General features: G+C 44.9%; 1 protein-coding gene across 1 annotated transcript in view; it reads left to right on the forward strand.

Moving 5' to 3' along the window:
- The first annotated feature begins 18,654 nt into the window (after nt 1–18,654).
- RP2 (RP2 activator of ARL3 GTPase) overlaps nt 18,655–27,964 on the forward strand; it is a 64,689-nt gene continuing 55,379 nt past the window's right edge. Inside the window, exons 1-2 of the mRNA XM_047844687.1 lie at nt 18,655–18,659; nt 20,430–20,438. The gene's annotated coding sequence lies outside the window, so the exon portion shown is untranslated. The remainder of the gene's footprint in view (nt 18,660–20,429; nt 20,439–27,964) is intronic.

Genomic DNA, 27,964 nt, shown 5'->3' on the forward strand with positions numbered 1-27,964 from the left:
GTCCAGTTGTGTTAGTCATAAAATATGTCAAGTGATCTTAGTTAAATAGCTTCTAAAGTTCAGAATTTTCTCCCTGTATAAGATAAATTCCTTTAGTTACTATTTTCAGATACACTCAAATGACCAGTGCCTATCAGTGTTTGAGAAATCTAAATTCAGGAAGTTCTCTTGTTTTCAGAGCAGCTAAGATACTTGATATTGTTAACAAACAGAAGAAGTGAGAAATTCCACGTTAGGTTTTAATTAGAACGGACTCGGTGAATAGAAGGAACTGAAAACCCCATTTCCAGAAGGTCAGAACGGACCCAATGTAACAAACATTACCTCTTGAAATGTCAGCCAAATCTTCCTGGTGTTCAACATGGCTACTATTCTCTGGGCTGGACTTAAGAAAATTTCTACCTTATAACCCAGAATGTCTCCCCAGCTATTGTAAGCAGGTACTTTAGGGAAATTGTCAGGTCAGCTACAAGAAGCACCCTGGAAGGTTTCCACCTGACCTCTGAAAAGTTTCGGGAGGCAGCGAACTCCACACTCACATCAACTGTTTTTCTTCTAAACCTGGAAACCATCAGGATGTTTTACAAAACCTGAAACCTGTGTGTTGCAAACAGTGTCTTTTCCTCCTTAATGCCTTCAGCGATCTTCTCAAGAATGCATGCGGTGGCAAGACAAATCAGAAGAGGCAAAACCTCGAAGAGGTATTCCCCATCGCTTCAGTCACTGGGGGACATTTGTTCTTGAGGTCATAGGGCTAGAAAAATGAACAGAGAAAATTCGCATTGGAGGCTTGAAGTGTCAGGAACTCTTTATCATCGGAGGGGCAACTAAAGCCAAGAGAGATAGCTAACCTGCCCAACTCTGAGCACAGGCACCTTAATTATGGAGACGTCCTGCTTCTCAGAGCGGAGCGTAGAAACAGTAGGAAACACTTGAATACATAAGTGACCACCTATCACATCCGGAGAAAAACAGAGGAAGCAAGTAGATCGTGAGCTGTCGCTTTGCCTCTTTCGACTTCCATTTCTGCCACCTGCCCACCAAGTCTATCATGTGTCCCTTTACTCCGTGATAACCCTGCTTTTCCTCCATGTAGCCCACCCGCTTACTTTTAAGCCAGAGACCCACCTGCCGCCATACTGGTTGCTAGGAGGACCTGACAAGGTAAGGTATTGCCTCAGTAGAACTGTGTAAATTGCAAAGTGCGATTTAAATGTGAAACGTTATTGGGGCACCTGGGTGGCTCAGTTGGTTACGCATACAACTCTTGGTTTTGGCTCAGGTCATGGTCTCACGGTTCATGAGATCAAGCCGCATGTCAGGCTCTGCACTGTCAGCACAGAGCTTGCTTAGGATTCTCTCTCTCCCCGTCTCTCTGCCCCTCCCCCACTGGCGTGCGTGCGTGTGTGTGCACGCTCTCTCTCTCTCTCTCTCTCTCTCTCTCAGAATAAATACACATTTAAAAAAGTTAAAAGAAAGTGAAACATTATTATTTTCTACGCTAACCTGATGTCAACATCCTGTCCCACCCTGCCTGGAATGGTCTACGTCTCCTAGAGAATCAGAAGAGATGGAACCTTATTTACCGTCTTTAGCATTTTTAAGTATACAGTCCAGTAATGCTAAGTATATTCCCATTGTTGTGCAACCAACCTCCAGAACTTTTGCATCTTGCAAAACTGAAATTCTATACCTGTTAAACAACAACTTCGCATTCCTCACTCCCCTTAGCCCCTGGCAACTACCACTCTACTTTCTGCCTCTATGAATTTGAGATACCATTCTAGATACCTCATGTGAAGTAGTCATATAATATTTGTCTTTTTGTGACTGGCCTATTTCACTTAGCATACTGTCCTCCCGGGTCATCCATGTTGTAACATGTGCCAGAATTCCCTTCCTTTATTATTATTATTTTTTAAATGTTTATTTATTTTTGAGAGATAGAGTGTGAGCAGGGGAGGGGCAGAGAGAAGGAGACACAGAATCCGAAGAGGCTCCAGGCTCTGAGCTGTCAGCACAGAGTCTCACGCGGGACTTGAACTCACGAACCGTGAGACCATGACCTGAGCCAAAGTCGGATGCTTCACCGACTGAGCCACCCAGGCACCCCAAGAATTCCCTTCCTTTTTAAAGCTGAATAATATTCTACTGTGTGGATTTACTAGACTTTGTTTATCCATTTATCCATTGAGGGACATTTGGGTTGCTTCCACTTAGAGCATTTCATTTTTTTTTATTTAAAAAAATAATGTTTATTTATTTTTGAGAGAGATAGAGTGCGAGCAGAAGAGGGGCTAAGAGAGAGGGAGACACAGAATCCGAAGCAGACTCCAAGCTCCGAGCTATCAGCATGGAGCCCGATGTGGGGCTCGAACTCATGAACCGAGAGATCATGACCTGAGAGGAAGTTGGATGCTTACCCGACTGAGCCACCCAGGTGCCCGTCTTAGAGCATTTTAAAATCAGTGCCACCACCAGGTCACACAAAAAGCAATGACCCCCACCCTCTCTGACCTGCTTCCCGCTCTCCGCTTTCATCTGTGTGTCAGAGGCTGACCCTCGCCTGCTTTCTCCTACTCCTTGACTCCTGTGCCTCCCTTGCTCTCTTAGTCTTGCAGGCTAAGACAGCTGAGGGCTCTGGGCCCTTCAATGTATTTGTTCTTTATTTTTAAATACTCATCGAGGTGTAATTGACATAGAACATTGTGTAAGTTTCAGGCGTAGAACATGTAGATGTGACACATTTATGTATTGCAATATGATCACCGCCACAGTGTTAGTTAACCCCTCCATCCCATCACATAATTATCCTTTCTATTTTGTAGCAAGAACAATTAGGATCTAGTCTTGTAACAACTTTGAAGTGAATAATACAGTATTGTGGAATATAATTGCTATGTGGCCCCTTCGTTTTAGATGCCAGACTATATCCCTGGAAGACTCTGGCACTGTTTTTTTTTTTCTTTTTTTTCTGATGGGAAACGCCTCATATCCTCTATCAATTCTCCCTAGATGCTGGTTCCTAGGCCCAAAGGTCCAAGGAGGGACTTTGCAGGTGGGTAAATTCTCCTGACGTGGCCCCCTGCTGCCATCTGCTGGCTGTGGTCATCAATGCTTCTATGGGCCCGTTTTCTATTCAAAGGCTTTAGTCCTTTCCATCCCATCATCTATCCTGGGATAAGACTTTCAACTACCTAACTTTTTTCCTTCCCATATTTTCACTCTGTCCTGTTTTTTTATTTTTTTTTAATTTTTAACGTTTATTTATTTTTATTTTATTTAAAAAAATTTTTAACATTTATTTTCGAGAGAGAGAGAGAGAGAGCACAAGCAGGGGAGGGGCAGAGAGAAGAGGGAGACACAGAATCCGAAGCAGACTCCAGGCTCCGAGCTGTCAGCACAGAGCCTGACGTGGGGCTCAAACCCATGAACCATGAGATCACGCCCCATTCACTCTGTCCCATTTTTAACAGAAAGATCTTTTAGGGGCACCTGGGTGGCTCAGTCAGCTGAGCGTCCAACTTCGGCTCAGGTCATGATCTTGCGGTTGGTGGGTTTGAGCTCCGCATCGGGTTTTGGTGCTGACAACTTAGAGCCTGGAGCCTGTTTCAGATTCTGTGTCTCCCTCTCTCTCTGCCCCTCCCCCACTCACACTCTGTCTCTCTCTATTGCAAAAATAAACAGTAAATAAAAAATTAAAAAAAAGAAAGACCTTTTAGTTAATCTGTGTGCAGGTTACACATAGTCTCATCTGCCTTGTCTGAATAAAGAGAAGAAAAATCTTCTCTCCAAATTTGGGCACTTCATTTTGCCAAGGGACCAAAGAAACGTCCCAAAATGTATATCAGTTCTCCTTATCTCCCTGGAAGCAGTTATATTGCATTCACGTAAGTTGAATTGTGGATAGTATATAAAATACCAAGTACCAAGTATTCTTTGATACTCATGAAATGTTCAAAAGTGTTTTGAAAGCATTCCAACATAAAACAAGATTATGTATTGTTAACACAGACATAAAAACGAAAGCTATACAAACACAACAAAAATTACTTTACAGACTCCTGGGCCATTTTGAAGTAAGGTGAGCCAAGAACGGAGAATAGATTTTGTGTTTACAGACAAAACTAATTTGTTGGGCAAAACTGAAAACACATAAATGTCCAAGCCCAGGCATTAGAGGTAAGGGATTAAAATCAAATGATGCTGACTATATCCTTATACATTGTAAAATGTTTCTTTTGCCTCCCCTGCACTGTCCTGCTTGCCTGCTTTATCTTCCCCACTTCACATAGGACTTGTGCCCAGCACATGTACACAACAGGGGTGGTCAGTGGCCCACGGTTTTGTTTTTTTTTTTTTTTAATGTTTCTTTATTTTTGAGAGACGCGGGGAGGAGCAGAGAGAGAGGGAGACACAGAATCTGAGGCAGGCTCCAGGCTGTCAGCCCAGAGCCTGACACAGGGCTTAAACTCACAAACCGCAAGATCATGACCTGAGCCGAGGTCAGACGCTTAACCAAGTGCGCCACCTAGGCGCCCCTCGGGGGCGCGTATTTTTAAGGGTGGTGTATGAGTTGGGAAAAGAGAGGAGTGTCAAAGTTGATGGGAGGGTGCGAGTAATGTTCTGGAAATTCAGCCTCGGGAAACATAGTAGCTTTCTTGTGATTAGGGAGAAGGAATCGGATCATTCTGGAATCTGAGGAGCCAGATTTCAGGTGGTGATTTCAGAATTTGCCACGATATTGAAGGGGCTATCTGAACGAACGGTGGCAATCCGTGGTGACGGAAGGTCTTCTAGGGATACTCTTGGAGCTGCATTTTACCAGTTAACCTAAAACTGAGAAAGCGTCAGTCACTGTTCGAAAAAAAATGGGAGGAGCTGAGGAAATTTATGAGGGGGCGGGGCTTCAATTCTTTTCCTTGATCACTGCATCTTGCCGCGTTCTGCTCTGGTCAGAGGTAGAGAGGTGAGAAATTAGACTCTGTTCAATTTCAAGGGGGACAGTGGAATGTCCGTGGCTGTGCGGAGACCGGTCTCCTAGCTAGGTTGAGCTAAAGAAACAAATGAAAGTTACTTAACATTTCTGTTGCCTGAAGCCTATGCGCTCTGCTGGAACTCTGGAGCCGCGCTAAGGTTGGGTTGGATGAGGGGAGTCAACCTACAGACATCATCCTGAAAGGTGAAGAAAGGATTGAAGGTCTTCAGTCAGTGTTATCATGAAAATGCCATCCGAGCTTTGTTACTTCCAGGCGGAGGGGCCAGGCGGATCAGCCCACGCCTTGTCAGGTAAGCAAGCTTGCTCTTGTCATAGAAGTCCGGTGAAGGGAACGTCTGGTTGTTTCCACTGACAAGTGTCGCTGCTAGCAGAGGAAAACATCTGCTAGAAGGCCGAGTCAGTGGGAAAGGTCTCAGGAAATACTGTCAAATCCTAACACAATGAACACGATTATTAATTAAATTTGGTATCACAAAAAATCCAATCCCTGGTCAATGACTTACCAGTGGCTTTGAGCCCTTGTTATGTACTGTGCTTTAGCATAAAGCGTCTCTTTTAACCTTCCCAACAATCCTATGAAACCTGTAGCATCCTATCCCACCTGTACCATCATCATCATTGTCACTGTCACCGTTTTACATGATAGGAAAGTGAAGTTCGAGAACGTTAACTTGCTTGTGGTCACAAGGTTCCTGGCATTCAGACTCTGGCAGTGTGACCTCAGAGCCCATGCTCTTAAACACAGTGCTATTTTGCCTTCTGAGATCCCTATATTTATTTATAAAACTTAGAAAATAGTTATATACTTATGTAATATTTATATACTTATAAAACACTTATAAAAGAATGTGGGGCCCCTGGGTGGCTCCGTCGGTTGAGCATCCGACTTTTTTTTTCTTTAATTTTTTTTTTCAACGTTTATTTATTTTTGGGACAGAGAGAGACAGAGCATGAACGGGGGAGGGGCAGAGAGAGAGGGAGACACAGAATCGGAAACAGGCTCCAGGCTCTGAGCCATCAGCCCAGAGCCTGACGCGGGGCTCGAACTCCCGGACCGCGAGATCGTGACCTGGCTGAAGTCGGACGCTTAACCGACTGCGCCACCCAGGCGCCCCGAGCATCCGACTTTGGCTCAGGTCATGAGCTCATGGTTTGTGGGTTCGAGCTCCCCATCGGGCTCTGCACTCGGAGCCTGGAGCCTGCTTCGGATTCTGTGTCTCCCTCGCTCTCTGCCCCTCCCCCGCTTGTGCATGCTCTCTCTCTCTCTCTCTGTCGCTCAAAAATAAATAAATATTTAAAAATATAAATTAAAAAAAAACCTTTAAGAACTCTTTAAAAGTCCATTAGAATAAAATGTCTACATGTGCACCTCACTCTGGAATAAGCATATATGGTGACACGGTTGGTTACCTACCCAGCATCCGTCCCTCGTCCAGCTTCTTGAATTTTATTTAGGTATCTGCCTGTTGCTGTTGAGCCCATGTAACGTGGACGAAGGTGATTCGACTTGACAGGTGGGTCCTGAGAAGCCTAGGCCAGTTGCACTGTCCCCTTTGACCTTCCCAGGGATGCAAAGTCCCGGGCTTTAATCAATCAATCCTGCATTTCCCCCTCTGGAAGTTCCAGAGGTGGGCTCATGACCCAAACTGGCCCCAAATGTGTCAATGTGTCAAGTAGAGAGCATTTATCCCTTGGGTGGATTAAAGATAACTCTCTCTTGGGGCGCCTGGGTGGCGCAGTCGGTTAAGCGTCCGACTTCAGCCAGGTCACGATCTCGCGGTCCGGGAGTTCGAGCCCCGCGTCGGGCTCTGGGCTGATGGCTCAGAGCCTGGAGCCTGTTTCCGATTCTGTGTCTCCCTCTCTCTCTGCCCCTCCCCCGTTCATGCTCTGTCTCTCTCTGTCCCAAAAATAAATAAACATTGAAAAAAAAATTTAAAAAAAAGATAACTCTCTCTCTTTCTCTCTCTCAGTCCCCACCTGTCTATCTCACTCTCTCTGTCCCTATCTTACTCATGTGCACGCACACACACACACACACACACCTGTCAAAATGAGATTGCCCATTGCATCAACCATCCAAGAAAGAGCTGAAAAACTGGACCTATCCCAACCATCCCAAAAGAAAGTTTTGCAAACAATTCCAGAGAAAGAAAATTGCAACGTGACTCAAGACCAAAGTCACATACGCTTCTCTTCTCCTTGCCCCAGGACAACTCCAATCCTGCGTGGCTCTAGCGGTTACGTGATTTCGAGGTGTTCTCTGACGCACAAGAGCTGAATAAAGCCCTTTACCCTCTAGTTGAGTCATTTTCTTTGTTTCTCTGCGACACTATCTAGTTGTCCCAACATAATGTATTAAAGATTCCATTCAGCAGTATTCCACAGAAGGGGCAGGTGGGAACAGTCCACCCAGGGGCTGGAGTGAAGGGAGAATTTTGTTGTTTTATCACTGACATGGTTTACAATCGATGATGCCTGATAATGATAGAAAGCGGGTTGATTTAGTCACTCTTATCATTGTTTCATAACAATGAACCCACGAGGTGAGCCCTTCCCACTGTCCCACCTCCCTTGGTACCTAAGTTCATCTTTTTTCTACTGGTTCAAGACATCACTGTCATTATGAATCAATTTCCCTTTCTGGATTTTCTATCCCATTGGTCTGTCTCTTCATTCGCTAGTTTCACCCTAATGCTTTATGTTTTAATAGCTGTTGGTTCTGGTCCCCTATCGTTGCTCCTTTTTGTTTTTTGGCTTTGTTTTCGTCTTTTCAGATTTTTTGGGTGGCTTTTTTCCATATGAAGGTCGGGATCAGCTTGTTTAATTCCAATCCTCAACTTCTTTACTTACAGGTTTTTTTTCCTCAGGGTTTTCTCTTTAGCCGATAGTTGAGCCATGTGGCTTTTGCTTTTAACTATAATTTTTAATCAAGTTTAATTAGAATATTTGAAGCGTATGTTCTTTCACTGGACATTACAGTCTTTCCTCTGCCAAGTTTGGGGGCAATCCCTCGATCATTGTATTTATTATGATTTAAAACTTTTAAATTTTAGTTGTCCTTTGAGCAGGCGATAAGTTCCCCAGGTACAGAATTCAAAAGGAGCAAAAGGATTTCTAGTGAAAAGTCTTCTTCTCCCTCCTGTTTTCCAGACATCCAATTCTTTTCCCGTGAAGCAACCTAAGTTACCAGTGTTTTTCAGAGATTTTTTTTCACATAACGAGCAAACATATGGATATATTTTCTCTTTTCTCTTTACAGGGGGTAGCACACTTTATGCCCTGTTCTGCACCGCGCCTTTCCCACCTACCAATAGCTTTAGGAAATCACTCCAAATTAGTACATAAAAAGCTGACTCCCCGTTCCCATGGCTACATGGCATTTCATTGAATAAAGATACCATAAAGTACCCCATTGCTGCACCTTCAAGTTATTTAAAGATCTATTGCTATTATATACTGTATGATTTCGTTTGTATAGAATTCTTTCTTTAATGTGTATTTATTTTGAGAAGGGGAGGAGGGGCAGAGAGAGAGGGAGATTCCCAAGCAGGCTCTAAGCTGTCAGCCCAGAGCCCGATGTGGCACTCGATCTCACGAACCGGGGGATCATGACCAGAGTCGAGATCAAGAGTCAGATGCTCAACCAACTGAGCCACCCAGGCGCCCCTCATTTGTGTAGAATTCTAAATATTACAAGAGAATCTTACTGTGGTGACAGAAAGCGGATTGGTGGTTGCTTGGGAATGGGACACAGGGATAAAAGGGGATATGATGCCTGCTGAAATTTATCGAGTATAGTATACTCACCTATACTTTAGGTGAGTATAGTTTATTGTACCTAGGCTATACCCCAGTGAAGTTGCTTTTTTTTAATTTTTTTTTTAACATTTATTTATTTTTGAGACAGAGAGAGAGCATGAACAGGGGAGGGTCAGAGAAAGAAGGAGACACAGAATCCGAAACAGGCTCCAGGCTCTGAGCTGTCAGCACAGAGCCTGACGCGGGGCTCAAACCCACAGACCGCGAGATCATGACCTGAGCCGAGGTCGGACGCTCAACCGACTGAGCCACCCAGGCGCCCCACCAGTGAAGTTGCTTCTAACAAATTTCTTGCCACTGCAAGTAATGCTGTAATAAAGAACCTGTACAAATGGGTCCATTCTATCACCACCTGTTTTCTCAATGACTCACTACAATGTCACAGCATTTAATTGTTCTCCTTTTGGAAAGAATGATTTGGTTGCAAAATCCAAAAAAAGATGCTCATTGATTTAGTTGTCCATTGGTTTTTGTCTGTCTCCCTCACCGCACTCCCTGCCCCGAGGAGGGAACAGGACCCTTGTCTGTTTCATTCACTACCTTATCCTCGGAGCACAGAATGGTGTCTAGCACAAAGCAGGTGTTCAATAAAATATCTCTTGAAAGAAAGAGCATTAAAATGTGTATTTTCAGGCTTCGCTCCTGGGGATTCTTTTATTTTTTAATGTTTATTTGTTTTTGAGACAGAGAGACAGAGCGGGAGCAGGGGAGCAGCAGAGAGCGAGGAAGATACAGAATCCGAAGCAGGCTCCAGGCTCTGAGCTGTCCGCACAGAGCCTGGCGCGGGGCTCAGACTTACGAGCTCTGAGGTCATGATCTGAGCCGAAGTCAGCCGCTTAACCAACTGAGCCACCCAGGCGTCCCTGGGGATTCTGCTTCCATAAAACTGTGATAGGTTCTGGGAATCTATATTGTTAATAAGCTCTTCCAGGCAATTCTAGTGATCAATTAGGTGGAGAACAACGCTTTAATTCTGGCCACGCTACTTGTCACCCAGGTCACTGCGGGACCCTTCTTCCTCCTTCCTGCGAGCAGCACCCCTTCGTAAAGCATTGCGGTGCTGTGGTCGATGCTTCCCAGGATGGTGACCGCAATCCCTTCCATCCTGAATGCCTTTCTTCAATGCGATCTTTCAAGTCCTCCCATCAAGAGGGGGAACTCACTTCTCTGCCCTTGAATCGCATCTGGTTTTGTAACTGGCTTTGACCAATAGAACGGGAAACAAATGATGCTGTGAGAGTTCGTGGCCTAGGCCTTAAGAGGCCTTGCAGGTTCCAGTTTTGCTCTTTTGGAAGCTGTGTGGTGGAGAACAGAGGCATCCAGCCACAGCCTGCACCAAGTTCCCAGACATAGGAGCGAGTGAGGCCATCTGGGATCCTTCAGCCTCTGTGGGGCCATCTCAGCTGATACCTCACAGAGAGGAGGCCAGCTGCCTTTGCTTAGCCTTGCCCAAATTCCTAACCAACAGAATCACGAGCAATTAAGTGGTACTTGTATTAAGCCCCTCAATTTTGGAGTGGATTGTTACAGTTACCGATAACTAAAACATATGTTATTACACTGATTTCAGGACAAAGTCCTAAACCCTTAAAGGGCTTGAAAGGTCACCTCTCTAAACTCACCTCCTGCTAACACTCCCCAGTCCAGCAAAGCTCACCTAAACCCCTAGGCTTCAGATGCTGTTTCACTGTGTTCTTGACTTTGGAGTAAGATAGCCCTGGGGTTGTCCAAACTGTCGGACTTTGGTTAAGTGACCAAAACTCGCTTGGTTTTAGTTTTCTCGTCTTCGAGACAGGAACATTAATAGCACCTGCCTCACAAGACACATGACTGGTGTGAATTCATCAGGAGATTGCAAAACAAGCATTTAGAACAGCACCTAGCACATAGACAGCACACGATAAATGTTAGTAGTAGAAAATAATAATAATAATAATAATAATTACATTGTCTTGTGCTTGTCTGTTTATATGTTTTCCCTATAGACTGTAAACACTGTGAGAACAGCAGAGACCATACTTTGTCCATTATTGTGCCCCTAGGGTCAATAAATAATTGTTGGAGACATGAATGGATAAGTAAATGGATGGATGAATGAATGAATGAATGAATGAATCAGCAAGAGAATAAATCAACGAGCTTGTTTGTGATGTGATATAAATGAACAGAACTGCTAAACTACATAGATTGGTGTTCCTTAAGAACAGAGCTTCAGGTGGTAATTAACCCTACAGTGGTAATCATTTTGCAATATGTACCAAATCCACATCTTACATGCTTTAAACTGTTTTTAAATTTTTTTGATGTTTACTTATTTTTGAGAGAGAGAGAGCGTGAGCAGGGGAGGAGCAGAGAGAGAGGGAGACTCAGAATCCAAAGCAAGTTCCAGGCCCTGAGCTGTCAGCACAGAGCCCGACGTGGGGCTTGAACTCATGAACCTTGAGATCATGACCTGAGCCAAAGTCGGATGCTCGACTGACTGAGCCACCCAGTCGCCCCTTATATACCTTAAACTTAAAGAATATGTCAATTACATCTCAATAAAGCTAGAAAAAAAGGAAAGAAAAAAAAGAACAGTGCTTCAGGCATTTATTTGTTAGCTCCACTTATTATGAAAACGTAATGAAGTTGTCTCAGGATCCCGATTAGACAGAATCATGGAGAGTGTGGAACCTGATTCTTTGATTATGGGGGTTTTTTGACTTTTTTCCTTTCAACATAAATGCTACAGTTGCGATCTCAGCTCGTTGTTTTTCTGAAAGGGCCACATAAATCTCTTAGTTTTGATATTTCTTAGGGCTTTGTCTTCAACGTGTATCATTTATTTGTTCATAACAAACTGTACTGTTATTGTGGGGGAGGCGTTTCAGTGGGGCTTTTTTTTTTTTGCTGAGGAAAGGCAACTTTCTAGTTACCTTCCAGTTAAGCTTCTGCATGGCTCTTCATTTCTGTTTTTGACAACAAACATGAAGAACCGCCGGTAGTCAAGGAGACAGGATCATTAGTGTAGTCTGAGAGCTGAAAACATTCGGATGTGTCACATTATTAATTAATCTGCCACATTATTTTTCGATCTTCTCTTCACACACAGTCCCTTGCTACCCTGGTTATTAACAAGGAGTATAATTTATCCCTCAGAGGCTCTCAGAGTGACATAATTATATTTTTAAAAACAGAGCCACAAAACGAGGCAGGAAAACATCATGTATTTTATAGCCCCAGAGCCTACTTGTAAAGTCCAATAATCGGGTGTTGTAGGTAAATTTAATGGTGACTTAACAATTATTATATAACATGAAAACGAGCATGTGAGATGGAAATTATTGAGTTTGGGTTTTTGTTTTTGTTTGTTTGCTTTACCAAAAAAAAAAAAAAAGCTTAACTTTTTCCACACTCTATTCGTTGTTTCCACTTCCTTTCCCGCCAGTCCCTCTGACACAAAATCCAGTGCGGCTTTTGTCCCTACTTCTGTACTGAAACTACTCTTGTCTAAGTCCTCAGTGGCCTCCATGTAACCACATCCCATGGTCATCTTGTTCTACCTCAAAGACTTTCTTCCTTTGGCCTCTGGGCTCTTCTCCTACTTGCTGGTCATTCGCTATTAGTTTCTTTTTAATGTTTTAATTCTGGAATAATTTCAAATTCACAAGTAGTTACAAAAATACTGTAGAGAGTCCTGCATACCCTTAATCCAGCTTTCCCTAAAGATAGCATCTGACGGGGACGCCTAGGTGGTTCAGCTGGGTAAGCCTCCGACTTTGGCTCAGGTCATGATCTCATGATTGGTGGGTTCGAGCCCCACGTCGGGCTCTGTGCTGACAGCTCCGAGCCTGGAGCCTGCTTTGGATTCTGTGTCTCCCTCTCTCTCTGTCCCTCCCCCACTCATGTTCTCTCTCTCTCTCTCTCTCTCTCTATTTCGCTCTAAAATAAATCAAAAACTCAAAAAAATGTTTTAAAGAGTATGATATAAACGGGATCTTTTTAGATTGACTTTTTCTCACTCAGCATAGTATCCTTTTCAAATCGTTGTGTATACCAAGAGCATATTCCTTCTTCTGGCTGAGTGGTATTCCATTGAATGGATGTACTGGAGTTTATTTGCCAAGTGAAGGACATTTAGAGTTCTTGGCCATTACAAATAAAGCTTGCGTGAACATTACCTATAGGTAATGCATTGTTTCTCTCTGGCTGCTTTCAAAATGGTTCTGCCTTCGGTTTTCAGAAATTTGGTCTGTAGATTTCTTTGGGTTTATCCTGTTAAGAGTTGCTCAACTTCTTGATTTCTTAGGTTTATGACGTTTATTAAAGTTGTCATTGTCCTACAGGCCCCCGAGGCTCCGTTCATTATTTTTCAATCCGTTTTCTCTCTCTTGTTCACCCATGGGCTTGTTCTCTCTTCGTGTTCACACTCGGAGGTCTGCCCAGGATTTCATAATTTAAAACATCTTTTTCTTTCGCTCTCTTCTCTCAGTAATCCTCCCTCTACTCTCTAGGTGGGGGAGGGGGGAAGAGGGTGGCTTTATTTGAGATGTTCACCTGGAAATGAGCACGAGGTATAATCAAAATGTCTCTGTCCTGCAGAGCCACACTTTTCCTGGTTCTTCAGCCAGAGAGAGTGGACTTTCTTTGGGGTATTTTTTTTTTTTTTGAGAGAGAGAGTGCACGCAAATGGGGGAGGGGCAGAGGGAGAAGGAGAGAGAGAATCTTACGTAGGCTCCACGACCAGACTCGGGGCTCCATCTCATGACTCTGAGATCGTGACTTGAGCTGGGATCAAGAGTTGGGTGCTTAGCCAACTGAGCCAGCCAGGTGCCCCCTCTTTGGGATATTTTTACCTGTGCCCATTGACATGTCTGGACTGTGGGCCTCTGCAGTGCCCAGGCCATGATATATAGGAGATCAAAAAACACAGGGAACTCACCACTGGGTTGTTCATTAAGTTCTGGTTCCCAATCAGCGTACCTTTCCTCCACCTTCTGGAGTCTTCTGTTGTTTTATCAACATCGTCCAGGGATTTTTTTTTTTTAATCTAATCACTGGGTTGACTAAGGTGGATGGTGCTTACTGCATCCATTATCATGTTTTTTTAACGTTTGTTTATTTTTGAGAGAGAGAGAGAGAGAGAGAGAGAGAGACAGAGCATGAGCAGGGGAGGGGCAGAGAGAGAGGGAGACACAGAACCTGAAACAGGCTCCAGGCTCTGAGCTGTCAGCACAGAGCCCAACGTGGGGCTCGAACTTGGGAACGGCGAGATCACGACCTACGCCAAAGTTGTACACTTAACCAACTGAGCTACCCAGGCACCCCGTTATCAGGTTTTGTTTTGCTGGTTCTTTCTGGTATTCCCCAAGGTTCCCTCTTCAGACCTCTTTTCTTCTCCAGCTACATTCATCCTTAGGTGATCTCATCAAATACTGTGACTTTAATTAGCATCATAAGTAGCCGTCAACCATGAGTGCTCTCCTGAACCCCAGACTCACATATTCAACCACCTTAGACGTCTAATAGATACCTCACACTAAACACTTCCGGAACAAAATTAATGATTTTCTGTGCTCCTTACTCATTCTTCACCATCTCAGAAAACAGAGATGTCTGGTGCTTCTTCTGTCTGGTGCTTAGATCACCTCTGAGTCCTCTCTTTTTCTCCTTTTTTAAAAAATGTTTATTCATTAAAAAAATTTTTTCTTAATTTTTTTTAATATTTATTCATCTTTGAGAGACAGAGAGACAGAGCATGAGCATGGAAGGAGTAGAGAGAGGGAGAAACAGAATCTGAAGCAGGCTCCAGGCTCTGAGCTGTCAGCACAGAGCCTGACGCAGGGCTTGAACTCACGAACTGCGAGATCATGACCTGAGCCGACGTCGGACGCTCAACCGACTGAACCACCCAGGCTCCCCTTAATGTTTTATTTATTTATGAGCCAGAGGGAGACAGAATGCAAGCTGGGGAGGGGCAGAGAGGGGGGGGGGGAGGCACAGAATCCGAAGCAGGCTCCAGGCTCCCAGCTGTCAGCACAGAGCCCGATGCGGGGCTTGAACCCACAAACCATGAGGTCATGACCTGAGCCGAAGTCCGATGCTCAACCGACTGAGCCACCCAGACGCCCCTCTTTCTCTCCATCTTAATTCAATTCATCAGTACATCTTGTTGGCTCTACCAACAAAATAAAATCAAATAAAATAAATAAATTTTATTTATTTTAATAAATAAAACCAAAACCCAGCTTATATCCACGGCTACCTACCTGGTCCAAGCCAATATCTCTCACCTGGGTTATCAGAATAGCCTTATCTAGCTAGCTGCCCTGCTTCCATTCTTGCCTTCCCTACATTCTGTTCTTCACTCCAAAGTAGCCCTTATTACATGCAAATCTGATCATGTCTCACCTCTGCTCCAGACTTCCTGAGTCCAACTCAGAGTCCGGATCGTGTCCCTACCTCATCTGATGCTGCCTCCCTTCTCGCCTAGATTTTCTGCCAATCTCCTTCTTGCTCACTGTGCTCTACCTACACTGGCCTTTGTGCTGTTCTTAGACCATTCCAAACATTTTTCTGCCTTTCAGCGCCAGCGTGTACTGTTGCTTAATCCAGATAGCCAAATGGTCTGGTCCCTCACCTACCCCCAGGTTTCAGCTTAAATATTTCCTTATCAGCAGGGCCCTCCCGGACCACTCTTTCTAAAACAGTACCCCTGCCTCTCCCCCATCTCTTTATCCTGAGTGAGCCTTCTCCTGAGCATTGGCCCCGGCTATCCGTTGTTATGCAACAAACCACCCCCAAAACTTGCCACCCCCAAAACTTAGCGGCTTAACACGACAACCATTTTATTTATTCAGAGCTTTGTGGGATGGAGAGCCGGGCTTTTCAGAGCCTCAACTGGGATGGAGTCAATGGCTGGGAGCCGACCTCACGTGTATAGGACCGCACTTCTTGCTGCTATCTGGGTTCCCCATTTCTCCTTCATGCCGGACTCACCGCATGGCTAGCTTGGGATTCCTCGCGGAGCGGTGGTGGCCTTGCGGGTAGCTGGACTTCTTAAAAGGGGGCTGGCTTTTACCTTAGATGAAGTGAAAATCACCAGGGTTTTCAATTTTTTTTAAATGTTTACTTTTGAGAGAGACAGAGAGACAGAGCTCGAGTGCAGGAGGGGCAGAGAGGGAGACTCAGAATCCCAAGCAGGGTGCAGGCTCCAGGCTGTCAGTACAAAGCCCGATGCGGGGCTCGAACTCACGGACGTGAGATCATGACCTGAGCCGAAGTTGGACGCTTAAACCGACTGAGCCACCCAGGCGCCCCAGCCAGGCTTTTCAAAAGCCAGACTCAGCATTAATATGGCAGCGCTTGTGGTGTTCGAGGAGAAAAACAGGGCCAACCCCGGTAGAAGGAGGGAGAAACTAGGCCCCACTGCGAGGTGGGAAGAGCAGCGTACAGGTGCAGGGAGGGAAGGAGCCGATGGTGACAACGGCTATCCTCGAAGATCATTTGCCACAGCACTTATTCCCCCCCGCCCCGCCCCCGACACCATTCACGTTTGTTTACGCACTAGGACATGAGCTCCCTGAGAGCTAGAGGTTGTCTGTTTCACTTGCTAATTTATCTCCAGGGCTGAGAACAGTACCCGGGCGTATAGTAGATACTCAATAATTATTGTGCTCATACATTCTGTCTAAGAGCTGAAGCACGAGGACTCCTGACTCAAAACAAAAACTGAATTACTCTCCCGCTGATTGTCAAGCTCTTTTGACACGTGGTCCGACCATATACGCCTTTAATTCCAAACTCGCCACACAAAGGGGAGTTTACAGATTTTACCTGTGGCGAAAGTGGGTGCCTTGGAAGAACAGAGGTGGAGTCCTCGGGCGTCCGTGGACCTGGAAAGAGGCGCTCTGCTTGTCCATGCCAAAAGTCTTAGGATAGTACATGGTCGTTACGTAAGCCTCCTCTTACAGCAAAATCACAGGCAGAGCCAATGAGAACTTTTCCTAGCCCAGCAGATAAGCCAGTTACAGTCCCTACTCATTCTTAACCTTTCAAGAGGTTTCCAAATTTCTCTTTTTTTTTCAATGTGTACTTATTTTTGAGAGAGAGAGAGAGACAGAGCATGAGCAGGGGAGGGGCAGAGAAAGAGGGAGACACGGAATCAGAAGCAGGCTCCAGGCACCGAGCTGTCAGCACGAAGCCCCATGCAGGGCTCGAACCCACGAACCATAAAATCATGACCTGAGCCGAAGTCGGATGCTTAACCGACTGAGCCACCCAGGTGCCACCGCCCCCTCCCCTTTTTTTCCCAAAATTTCTAAGATAATTAAAGTCAAGGAAAGAAGATATATAAGATATTCGGGTAACAATAAGTAAACAGGAACTGAGCCACTGAGTTAATTGAATGCCAGCAGGCATGGGACTTTGTATGCATGTGGGTCCCACCCACGGCTTCCACTCAAGGGGTAGCCCTTGTGTGTGCACCATTAGGTCCTGTGATGGCCCACTAACCACATATGTTTATTTTTTTTCAATATATGAAGTTTATTGTCAAATTGGTTTCCATACAACACCCAGTGCTCATCCCAAAAGGTGCCCTCCTCAGTACCCATCACCCACCCTCCCCTCCCTCCCACCCTCCATCAACCCTCAGTTTGTTCTCAGTTTTTAAGAGTCTCTTGTGCTTTGGCTCTCTCCCACTCTAACCTCTTTTTTTTTTCCTTCCCCTCCCCCATGGGTTTCTGTTAAGTTTCTCAGGATCCACATAAGAGTGAAACCATATGGTATCTGTCTTTCTCTGTATAGCCACATATGTTTAGACTGAAGGTCAGGGACTCATCTGACTCAAAAGCAACAAATCAATAAGCCAGCAATCGAGGATCTCGCCTACCAAGAGATTAGCTGGGTCATATTCCACTCTGAGGAATCTAACTGGGAAATACCAAAATAATTGGACAGTAGGTGGCCCCAATGAGAGAACAGAAACTATGAATAAAGAAAACTATGAGTGGGGATTCCCTGCGGCAGTTAAAAATAATGTAATGGGGGCGCCTGGGGGGCCCAGTCGGTTAAGCATCTGACTTCAGATGCTTCAGGTCATGGTCTCGTGGTTGGTGAGTTCCAGCCCCTCATTGGGCTCTGTGCTGACAGCTCGGAACCTGGAGCCTGCTTCGGATTCTGTGTCTCCCTCTCTCTCTGCCCCTCCCCTGCTCATTCTCTGTCTGTCTGTCTGTCTGTCTGTCTCTCTCTCTCTCTCAAGTGTAAATAAACATTAAAAAATTGTTTTTTAAATAATGTAATGAAAAGATGAAGTTCTGGGGATCTCACGTACAGCATGGTGACTGTAGTTAACGATACAGTATTATATTCTTGGCACTTGCTGTGAGAGTAGAGCTTTAATGGTCTCGACATAACAACAAAATGGTAAGTAATTATGTTAGGCGAAGAATGTGTTAACTAGCCATATCATAGTAAACATTTTGCAATACACACACACACACACACACACACACACATGTATCCAGTCATCACATTATACACCTTAAACTTACACAATGTTAATAATGTCAAATATATCTCAATAAAGCTAGAAAAATCGAAGCTCTGTGTACTGGGAAGAGATAGATTGGGGAGACAAACTGGCAGTCAGATAGAAATGAGCAGACTTTCGGAAAGTAGCTTAAGCTACAACTCACGCTGTGCCTCCTGCCCTCTTTGATTCCTTCCACCCTGAGCCCCAATAAAAGCCTAAGTAAGGCTCATGCTTCAAGACCGTGTTTGGAAACAAGGGGAGCCTGGGTGGCTCAGTGGGTTAAGGGTCCGACTCTTGATCTCGGCTCAGGTCGTGATCACAGGGCTCGTGGGATGGAGCCCCGCTATGGGCTCCATGCTGACAGTGCAGAGCCTGCTTGGGCTTCTCTCTCTCCTCTCTCTGCCCCTACCTGACTTGTGCTTGCTCTCTCTATCTCTGTCTCTCCCTCTCTCTCAAACTAAATAAGTAAACAAACTTTTAAAAATGTTTTAAAAACACTGTGTTTGGAAAGAGCTTTTCCTGTGTTCATAAACACTGCTTGAAGGAGCTTTGTAAACCATAACCGAAATATTTCAACTAGTGATTTCTTCTGCTCAGTTTCCAAACCTGCTAAGCACCAGAAGAGCAGAGGAAAAGCTTATCCTCTTGGTACAGTTCCCAGGAGTAAGAGAAGGAAGGGCAAGTCGGATTGTGTCCCTTAAACCTCGAGCCAACCAAGAGAAATCTGGCATGAAAATGAAGTTGCAATGATTTTGATGATAGGCAAATTGTATTTGCTTGACTCAGTTCTTCCCTTCTACTGCCTCTTAGGGTGACAAGACCCCCAACAGTGCTACAAAGAGAGAAAATACACTCCCTTCCTAGATTTTATGAGGGTTTCCCTGGACGCCACACGAGAGGACTCTAGCTACCATCATGAGTGAGTGCATGGAATACCGATTCACAGAACCCCTGGTTCTGGACCGGGCTACACAGCTGACTTGGCTTCTCTTCCCTCAGGGAGGTTGGGACGGGTGTGGCTATTAATCGGTGGGTCCTGCCTCGCTGAATATTAACCTCTTCTGCTTTTTGTTGCCGTTCAGAATCAATCTACCACGACTCGGAACTTCAAGGTCCCTTTCAGACCTCGGCGTCGACAACTGAGCAGGACAAAATTCTCCATTGTGGGGCTGGTAGGGAACGCTGCAATAGTATGGAACAGAAATAACGAATTGGTCAATATATACCAGAAATGTAGGATTTTCTTTTTTTTTTTAATTTTTTTTAAACGTTTATTTATTTTTGAGACAGAGAGAGACAGAGCATGAACGGGGGAGGGTCAGAGAGAGAGAGGGAGACACAGAATCTGAAACAGGCTCCAGGCTCTGAGCTGTTAGCACGGAGCCTGACACGGGGCTCGAACTCACGGACCGTGAGATCATGACCTGAGCCTAAGTCGGACGCTTAACTGACCAAGCCACTCAGGCGCCCCTTGAAATGTAGGATTTTCTAAACGTGGAAAGGCAGAGGTGGGGGTAAGATGGTACTGTTGATGAGTACAGACACATACACACACACACACACACACACAACACACACACACACACACCTCATAACCACTGTGAGAGAAAAACATCCATGGGGTAACTCAAGTTAAGGCAGTTGTCAGAGGCCTCCCATTGCCTCCTTCCACTTCTGAGACCCGGGACAGGAAGGCAGGAAGCTGGACCAAAGGAAGCTTCTGAGGCAACACAGTCATGGACTGCCCAATTCCAGTGTCTTCTCCCTGCTTCTACCTCACGCTGCTTGGTCTCATCATCCATGCTCTTCCCTTGGGCATCAGTCTGCTCAGGCTACCATAACAGAATACCACAGACTGGGTGGCTCACACAACACAAATGTATTTTCTCACAGTTCTGGGGACTGGTGGTCCAAGATCGGGGTGTTGGGTTTCTTCTGAGGCCTCTGTCCCAGACTTGCAGATGGCCGCCTTCTCGCTTTGCCCTCACATGGTCTTTCCTCCACGTAGGAGGATGTCTGTGTCCTAATGTCTTCTCTTTTTTTAAAAATGTTTGTTTATTTATTTATTTATTCATTTATTTTGAGAGAGGGAAGGAGGGAGTGTGTGTGTATGAGTGGGGGAGGGGCAGAGAGCGAGGGAGAGAGAGCAAGAATCCCAAGCAGGCTCTTCATTGTTAGCATAGAGCACGATGCGGGGCTCGAACTCACAAACCGTGAGATCGTGACTTGAGGTGAAACCAAGAGCCGGACGCTTAACCCACGGAGCCACCCAAGTGCCCCTCATTGTGGACACCAGTCATATTGGACTATACAGTCACATTCTGAGGTACTACAGGTTAGGACTTCAGCATATGTTTTAGGAGGACATAATTCAGCCCATAACACCTTGCAAGAATGCTTATTTTATGTAAAAGAATGTCAGAAACCTCCTCCCACCTGCTTCTTGCCTCAAGATCAGCAACCTCCAAACATTATGTCGATGTTGGAGAAAGTCATAGAAGCTGAGCATTACGCTGAGGCAAGGGTGTGAGGGATCTTTTCGTGGTTTGTCAAAGTTAGAACCTTCTTAATACTCCTTGGTGTCCGTATCAAATTCAGCTTTGGATCCCTGAGACGGATGGTTATAGAAGCTTGTTTCTCGGGCCCTGGGTGACTCCAGTTAAGAATAACTTGTGGGAAAGGACACCAATGATCCCAGGAAGGAACTCACTGGGAAGAAAGGAGAAATTGGGATGAAACCCAAGCCCAGGGGCACCTGGGTGCCTCAGTTGGTTAAGCATCCAACTCTTGACATTGGCTCAGGTCACGATCTCACTGTTGTGAAATCGAGCCCCCACGTCAGACTCCGAGCTGAGCACAGAGCCTGTTTCCAACTCTTTCTCCCTCTCTCTCTGCCCCTCCCCCACTTGCTGACTCAAATCTCTCTCTCTCTTTCTTTTTCTTTAATGTTTATTTATTTTTGAGAGAGAGAGAAAAACAGACCGTGAGCAGGGGAGGAGCAGAGAGAGAGGGAGACACAGAATTCGAAGCAGGCTCCAGGCTCTGAGCTGTCAGCACAGAGCCCGACATGGGGCTCGAACTCACAAAGTGTGAGATCATGACCCGAGCTGAAGTTGGATGCTTAACCGACTGAGCCACCCAGGCATGCCCCCCCCCCCCCGCTTTCAAAATAAATAAATAAATATTTTAAAAGATGTGATTTTTGACATAATTTGGTGACGCAGGTTATAAGTATAATACATACCCATTTTTATTTGGAACATACAAATAATTAAATAATAATCACTACATCTCTACCATCCACAAGCAGTTAATATTTTAATATGGCTCCTTGCACATTTTGTCAATGCCTATATAACTTTTACATTGATTTTTTTCATATCACTATGCAATTTGTGTTCCATTTTTCACATGGTATATGAATGTTTTCCCACACACACGTCAAAAATTTTGTCAACATAATTCTAAATACTTGCATTAAATGGCTGTGTCCTTATGTCCCCATAGTCACAAGTTAATGAATATTTCATGTATCCATTTTTTTAAATTTTTTTTAACGTTTATTTATTTTTGAGACAGAGACAAAGCATGAACAGGGGAGAGTCAGAGAGAGGGAGACACAGAATCTGAAACAGGCTCCAGGCTCTGAGCCGTCAGCACAGAGCCCGACGCGGGGCTCGAACTCACGGACCGTGAGATCATGACCTGGGCCGAAGTCGGCCGCTTAACCGACTGAGCCACCCAGGCGCCCCTCGTGTATCCATTTTTAATTATTGTTTAAAAAATATCCAATAGGAACCCCTGGAAGGCTCAGTCGGTTGAGCATCCGACTCTTGATTTAGGCTCAGGTTATGATCCCAGAGTCATGAGATTGAGTCCCGCATTGGGCTCCACACTGAGCATGAAGCCTACTTAAGATTCTCTCTCCCTCTCTCTCTGCCCCACTTCCCGTCTCCCCCCCACTTTAAAATTAAAAAAAAAATTAAAAATCACAATAAAAATTTTTGGTCATAAATCTTTATCCCCATTTCTGGCCATTTCCTCACAACAGATTCCTATCAATGAAGTTACTGGATCGAAGGAAACAGACTTTTTTTTTTATTGAGAGAGCAAGCGAGAGCATGAGTAGGGGAGGGGTAGAGGGAGGGAAAGACAGAGAATCTTAAGCAGGCTCCACACTCAGTGTGGAGCCCAAAGCGAGGCTCAGTCTCATGGCTGCAAGATCATGACCTGAGCCGAAATCAAGAGTCCAACGCTTGACCAACTGAACCATCTAGGCATCCTGGAAATAGACAATTTTTTAAGGATACAGCTGTATCCTCTTCTTCACTTTTTTAAAAAATATTTTATTTTTGAGAGAGAGAGAGAACACAAGTGAAGAAGGGGGACAGAGGTTCAGAAACAGGCTCTGTGCTGAGAGCAGAGAGCCCAATGTGGGGCTCGAACTCACCAACCATGAGATCATGACCTGAGCCGAACTCGGGCACTCAACTGACTGAGCCACCCAGGCGCCCTGAAGATAGACATTTTTAAATCTCTTTTTACATATTGACAATTTGCTTTCCAGAAAAGTGATACCTACTTGCCCCACTCCAGACTCCTTCCAGCACTTTGCTAATTTGGTTTTGTTTAATCTCCATATTTTCATTACTAGTGTGATAGGCATATTTTAAATATTTAATGGCTCTCTGCACTTCTGTGACTGTGAATTGTTTATTCATGTGCTTTGCCCATTTATTTGCTCTTCATTTCAATCAGATACCACGTAGATGAAAATATTAAAGGAATGTGAGTAGGGGTAAGTTTTGGGAAAGAAAATGAGGGTGCTGTGATTTGGGAGTTGGAAGACACACTTGGATTTGCCCCAGGTAAACCTTTTCCACATTCCCTCTTCCCCCAAGACCCCAGCCTTTGTCTCTGGCTGGACGGCAGGTGAAGCTATGTGTCAAGCACAAAGCAAAATCAGACCTGACCGATTCCGTTGGTCAAGAAATAACAAGCCCTTTTCATTTTTATTTTTTTTAATGTATATTCATTTTTTGAGAGAGACAGCATGAGCAGGGGAAGCATAGAGAGAGGTGGGGACAGAGGATCTGAAGCAGGCTCCATGCTAACTGCGGTGAGCCCGAGGCGGGGCTCGAACTCACAAACCGCGAGATCATGACCTGAGCTGCAGTCAGACACTCAACTGACTGAGCCCCCCAGGTGTCCCTAACAAGCCCTTTTCAGACTCAGTTCCTTACTCACAAAGATAGTGAAAGGGAGTGGGTAGTCAAAGGTGCCGGCTCCCCAAGGCCAGTGAGCAGGGCAGCACTGAAACAAAAGAGGCCAAGTGACCATGACACAAATAACAGGATTTTGTTGCTAAGGAGTCTATCCTAGACTGCAGCATGGTTTTATAGCCTGCAGCTCTGCCCGAAGGGGACAAGGCAAAAAGCCCCTTACCTGTCAGTACCCAGGATATAAGGCAGGTCCTTTCTCATGGTTGAATAATATTCCTGTGTGTGTGTGTGTGTGTGTGTGTGTGTACCATATCTTCTTTATCCATCCATTCATTGATGGGCGCTTAGGTTATTTCCACAACATGGACAGATCTGGAGGACATTATGCTAAGTGAGATCAGACAGAGAAAGACAGGTACTGTACAGTCTCGCTTATACGTGGATTCTAAAAAAACCAAACTCGTGAAAACAAAAAGTAAAATGGTGGGTACCAGAGGATGGGGGGTGGGGGTGAAGGGATAGGAGACACGCTGTTTAAAGGTATAAACTTGCGGGGCACCTGCGTGGCTCAGTCAGTTAAGCGCCCGGCTCTTGAGTTTGGCTCAGGTCGTGATCCCAGGGTCGTGGGATCGAGCTCCAAGTCGGGCTCTGCGCTGGGCACGGAGCCTGCTTGAGATTCTCTCTCTCCCTCTGCCCCTCCCCCACTTGCTCACATGCGCATGTGCGTACGCTCTCTCTCTCTCTCTCTCTTTCTAAATAAATAAAGGTACAAACTTCCAATGAGTAAGAAATAAGTCCCAAGGATCTAATGCACAGAATAGTGAATATTCATAATATTATAATCATCAAACTGGCTGAGAAAGTGGAGCTAAATTATTCCAACCGCTAAAAAGAAATCTTAATTATGCTACTTGATAAGGTGCTAATTATTATCACAGTGGCAATCATATTACAATATACAAATCAATCAAATTAGCATTGTGTACATCTTAAATGTACATGATGCTATATGTCAAATATATTTTCCATGAAAAAAAAAATATCGTATGACAGTCTCCCAGGCTGATATCTCCCGGGGGAGGAGGGGCAGGGAGGTGAGTGGCAAAATGGCTTCCAAGCAGCTTCTCACAAGCCTCCCATGTCTCATGTTCCAGAAGGATCAGCGGCTTCGTGCCAAGACTTAGATCCAGAGGGATACAAGCCTTGTCTATGTAACCTATGTGGATACGTGCAAGGTTACCAGGGCACCATACGGTATGCAGGTAAAGGGTCTTGGAATTCTAGACCTTTTTATAACTTGCAGAGTTAAGAGAAAGCTTCACTAGTGTTAAACAAGCCACGGTCCTCACTACATACAAGAGCGATGAAAACTCTGCACCTACAGCAATTATTCTGTTGCCAGAGAGATCCTAATTGTTGTGGATCGGCACCTGTTTGAACCTCCTTAACACTACACCCTCCTCGGCTCTTTCTGTGGCTTTGAGCCGTAATATGGCCCAGAAAGCGGGTGCGTGGGGCCAGTTCCGAGTACCCCCTCATATCCACTGGCCTCACGAAGGCCTCTGACGTTCTCAGTAATGTTCCTGGGGCTTGGTGTGCGCTGAGAATGTGAGGACTTATCCTCAAGGAGGATGGGACATATAAACTAGCGTGGCCAATGTGCAAATGGAGGGAAACAGGACTTGAGAACTTGAGAGTGTAATCCCGTGACTCCTGTTGATAACTGTACCAAACCTCTCACACAGAGAGATGTTGCGTCCTGATCATAAGCCTGAACAAAATCAGATCATCATTCACATGATTGCAGAAGGGAAACTCCCACAATCAGCCTAGGGCCTCCAAAATAAATTACCACAGACTGGGCGGTGGGGGGCTTAGACAACAGAAATGTATTGTCTCACAGTACAGTACCCGAGGCTGGAAGTCTCAGATCAAGGTATTGGCAGAGGTTGGTTCCTTCTGAGGGCTGTGAGGGAAGGATCTGTCCAGACCTCTGTTTTTGGCTGGTAGGTAGCTGTCTTCTCCCTGTGTCTCTTCACATTGCTTTCCCTCTATGAGTGTCTGTGCCCAAATGTCCCGTTCTTGTGAGAACAGTAGCCATATTGGATTAGGGCTCGCCCTAATGACCTCGCTTTCGCTTACCTCTGTAAAGGTTCTGCCTCCAAATTAGGGTCCCATTCTAAGGTACTGGAGGTTGGGACTTCAACATAGGAGTTTTGAGAGGACACAATTCAATCCATACATGACACAGCCTAAGATTTTCCTGATTTTTCTGCCACCAGTTTTGCTCAGTTTGGCTACTTTGGTCCAAGTATACCCTTGGACCAAGAGGTTAGAAAAACGAATCATGAGGAAACATTCTTTTGCAACCCTAAAACCCAAAGAAGAGTTAACCAACAAGGCTTCAAATTCCAGACCAAAATTCTTCAGGGACACACTCATACCAATCTTCAAATCTTGTGATTTAGCTGTTGATTACTGGAAAATAGCAGCAATCACACTACTCCTGAGTAACGTTAAGAAAAATTACATACAATGTGGAAATAAGCAGGGTGGTTTCGTGGCCTTTAAACACCGTTCTGGAGGGGCACCTGGGTGGCTCAGTCGGTTAAGCGTCTGACCTCGGCTCAGGTCATGATCCAACAGTTCGTGAGTTTGAGCCCCGCATCGGGCTCTGTGCTGACAGCTTGGAGCCTGGAGCCTGCTTCAGATCTTGTCTCTGTCTCCCTGCCCCTCCCCTGCTCGCTCTCTGTCTCTCTCTGAAATATAAAACATAAAAAAACATTTTTTTTAAAGAACAACAACACCGTCCTGGAGCACTGTCCTATGAGCTTGACTAAGGTTCAGCTGACTCTCTAAGGGAATGTGACTTGTTTGGTATGTAGTGTGCTACTGATCAGTACTCAGATATTTGAGAAGTCTGTAAAGTTAGAGGCCAACTTACAGAAAACTGGTAAAGTGTGATGATTTTCTTTTCTGCCCAGTTGAAAAGATCCCAAAACTTAGGTGTCTTTTTCTTTTATAAAGTTTATTTTTTTCAATATATGAAGTTTATTGTAAAATTGGTTTCCATACAACACCCAGTGCTCATCCCAAAAGGTGCCCTCCTCCATACCCATCACCCACCCTCCCCTCCCTCCCACCCCCATCAACCCTCAGTTTGTTCTCAGTTTTTAAGAGTCTTCTATGCTTTGGCTCTCTTCCACTCTAACCACTTTTTTTATAGTTATTTATTTTGAGAGACAGAGAGAGCAAGCAGAGGGGGGCAGAGACAGAGGGAGAGAGAGAGAATACCAAGCAGGCTCCGCACTGTCAGTTTGGAGCCCAATGCAGGGCTTGAACTCATGAACCTGAGCCAAAGATCAGATCATGACCTGAGCCAAAACCAGGAGTCAGATGCTTAACCGACTGAGCCACCCAGGCGCCCCTAATGTGTCTTTTTCCATTTAGGACATTAACTAGATTTGTATCCATGGTAGCAACGTTATTTCAATAGTCCTTTTTCTTTCCTAACTATATAAAGCCCTACTTCCCGTATCCTCTTTGAGCCAGCTGGTTGACCTTTTGACTTCCTCATTAATGATTTAAATAAATATCGGACGCTGGGTCACTGCCAGTTGGTATAGGAATTATGTTTTTAATATTGTGAAAATTAGGCTTTGTTAGTACCCTCTTCAAGCAAGGATTTTCTTATCAACTAGGAGACAATATGGTAAGTCACTATAAAATTGAATGTTACTTTTGTTAAAATAAAAAGGTGGACAAGAGTTGTAGGTATCGAATTTATTTCAGCTTGAAAGAAAGAACAATACAACAGGTTTGATGACAGCTTACACTGTCATTACAGAAAGTGTAAGCATCAGTCTTACGAACAGTTTGAGAAAAGAAAAATCTGTAGTCATTCCAATTTAGAATTGAAATGCTGGGCCTGCATATAAATGTCAAGATCCTAATTCATCTTTCTCACTGGAAAGTTTTTAAGAGTTTGACCAAATCAGTACGTCTGGTCGTCTGAATGTCTCATTGTCTCTGCGGATGGTTAACAGAGCAGTATAGTTTGCAGCAGGAATTGTTCTTTGCTTATCTGACTCTAGCAGCCGATTTTTTTAAGTTTACTTATTTGTTTATTTGAGAGACACAGAGACAACGTGAGTAGGGGAGGGGTAGAGAGAGAAGGAGAGAGAAGGAATCCCAAACAAAATCCACACTGCCAGCGCCGAGCCCGAGCCCAATGCTGGGGCTCGAACTCAAGAAACCAGGAGATTGTAACCTGAGATGAAACCAAGAGTCTGATGCTCAATGGACTGAGCCGCCCAGGTGCCCCTCTAGCAGCTGATTTTTGATTGGCTTTCATCAGGCTGCACCAGTTGACTTCCACTCCCACTGAGGTTTTTCAGAAGTCGTTGGCAA

Source organism: Prionailurus viverrinus, chromosome X (assembly GCF_022837055.1).
Source record: "Prionailurus viverrinus isolate Anna chromosome X, UM_Priviv_1.0, whole genome shotgun sequence".
Classification (NCBI taxonomy): domain Eukaryota; kingdom Metazoa; phylum Chordata; class Mammalia; order Carnivora; family Felidae; genus Prionailurus; species Prionailurus viverrinus.